This window comes from Bos mutus, chromosome 20 (genome assembly GCF_027580195.1).
Source record: "Bos mutus isolate GX-2022 chromosome 20, NWIPB_WYAK_1.1, whole genome shotgun sequence".
Taxonomy (NCBI): Eukaryota; Metazoa; Chordata; class Mammalia; order Artiodactyla; family Bovidae; genus Bos; species Bos mutus.
This window is the reverse complement of record NC_091636.1, coordinates 9,165,788-9,168,270: the sequence shown is the minus strand read 5'-3', so window position 1 is coordinate 9,168,270 and position 2,483 is coordinate 9,165,788. Positions and strand designations below refer to the sequence as shown.

The 2,483-nt window shown below is 39.9% G+C and overlaps 1 pseudogene; it reads left to right on the top strand.

The window, feature by feature from the left end:
• The first annotated feature begins 1,189 nt into the window (after nt 1-1,189).
• LOC102281869 (translation machinery-associated protein 16-like) lies at nt 1,190-2,098 on the top strand (annotated as a pseudogene).
• The last annotated feature ends 385 nt before the right edge of the window (nt 2,099-2,483 follow it).

The following is a 2,483-nucleotide window of genomic DNA, read 5'->3' as shown; positions in this document are numbered from 1 at the left end:
CCGCATTGCAGGCAGATTCTTTACCTGCTGATTCACCAGGGAAGCCCAGGAAAACTGGAGTGGGCAGCCATTCCTTCTCCAGGGGATCTTCCCGAGCCAGGGATCAAACCCAAGTCTCCTGTATTGCAGGCAGTTTCTTTACCATCTGAGCCACCAGGGAAGCTCTTGGATGACTAGCAGCGTGGAAAGATTTTAAAAATATATAGCCAGTTAGGAAAGGAAGCTAAATGGAAAAGTGAAAATGGAGCTCTCATTTATTGTCACACACAATGTTTATATAACTTAGATATATTCTCATTTGATCATGGGAAATTGTATTTCCCCAATTTTACAAGTGAGGACAAAGAATAAAGTTACTCAGCTGTAAGCAGAGGGAATGGAAATCTAACCCATGCAAATGGATTGTTCTTTGCATATATTGTGTACAATATCTCAAAAGAAAAAAATAAGTTCTGTGTATGAAGTTCTGGAAGTCTCGTACAAAATGAAGAACATGACCATCACATTTGGATTGCCAGCCCGCCCACGCTTTGTGGGCATTTATAAAATTCTACTAAATTTGGCTCAGAGGCAACGCACATGCTACAAAGAAGCGGTTGTTTTGTGAGTGTTTTGGGGAAAGAAGGAGAGAAAGCAAGAATGCATGGTGGGAGTGCAGACAAAGAGCAGCTTCTTAGTGAGCAGTGGTGACTAAGAAAGATTTCAGGCTTAGAAAAAGAGTGGGAGAAACACAGCAATTTACAGGCCTAACCTTAAGTATAATAAAATGTAAAGACTAGGAGTTTCCACTCCATTTATTGTGCACAGATATTCTAAAAACATTGTTTCATATTAGTGTACATGCTTCTTATTCAGCAGCAACAACATATTTATCCACAGCCTAAAATTAAAGAAGGAAAAAATTTTCATTCAAAAAGCACTTTTCCACTGAAAAAAAAATAGTGGATAAGTCACATAGGCATACCATTTCAGAGACTGGAATGACGCCTTTGAGATGTGCAAGAAGGACGTTACGAATCCTATTCTTCCATTACACTGTAAATTTAAAAGACTGACCTGCTCGTTATCTATTTTTGGCAAGGCATGGACCGGAGTCACCTTGTGAGCTTCCCGATGCTGCCCGATGGCCATATGCCCATGTGTGGAGTTGGAGATCTGGAGGGAGGTGCCAAGCTGGGGGGATGCTGCCATGCCTAAAGCACCAAAGGAAAATGGGTAGGGCAAGAAAAAAAGTCATCTATCCTATAAGAGAAGTCCTCAAACAAGAAAAAATAAAAAGGAAAAATTGAAGAATGAAAGGCATTGTGCCTTAACCTTATTGGTAAAAACTACACTGGTTTCAAAGTCATCTTGATCCCAAAAAAGTAGGATATTGAAAGAGAGATGCTTGTAAATTAATTGAAAGGTATTTGCATCGATACAGCGGTGAGCTGGAGTGGATTGAGGTGCAGAATAGCATCAAGGAAATGACAGGGCCATGAGCACTGTTCCTGGGAGGTATTCATCAAGCAGACCCTGGAGCAGGATTGGGCACTGTATCAAGGCTGCTTGTTGTCGTTTAGTAGCTAAGTCATGTCTGACTCTTTGCAACTCCATGGACTGTAGCCCGCCAGCCTCCTCTGTCCATGGAATTCTCCAGGCAAGAATACTGGAGTGAGCTGCCATTTCCTTCTCCAGGGGATCTTCCTGACCCAGGGATGGAACAGAGGCTCCTGCACTGGCAGGCAGATTCTTTACTGCTATGGTCTCCAGATTCCAGACATTTTAAATGCAGATAATCTGAAAACTGTTAGGGAATGGGATTTTGATCTGAGGAGTATTCTTACCTGGAGATTTCTAAGGACAGTACAGTCCATGGGGTTGCAAAGAGTTGGACATGACTGAGCAACTAACATTTTCACTTTCAAAATGAGAAAAATCTGTGCTAATGATGCAGTGCCCATGAGATGCAAGAAGAAAGCTGTTAAAGCCATAGACAGGAATTTAGGGGGAACTGGAACTGAAAGATGAGTCAATTGACACAGATGAGGAAATAACTGCAGTGGCCTTATTGTCTTTACTTGAGTTGAAAATAAATAATTTGAGAACTTCTAATTAAATGAATTTTGATGGTGATAAAGAATTGTCTTGATACATAAATTTGCTGTTTAGTTTATTCTCTTATTTTCAGTTTCAAAAACAATGTTATAATTTTTACTCAAAAATGAATGTTGGTTTTCATTGACATCAATTTATTATAATAGGTGGAAGTGCTTTGCAAAACCCATTTAATCTGGATTTCTGGAGCTAGGAGAACAATATGAGAGCAAAACATGTTATAATTTTTTCTTCATGTTTACTTACAATCACCTAATCTCTCATATTGCAGCATAGGCAGGAACTGTTTTGCTAGGAGGTTAATGTGGGTATTTCTTGAGTGATCAGTGATGTTAGAAAAATTTCCTTTGATCCCTAGGCTGCGAAGATCCCCTGAAGAAGGAAAT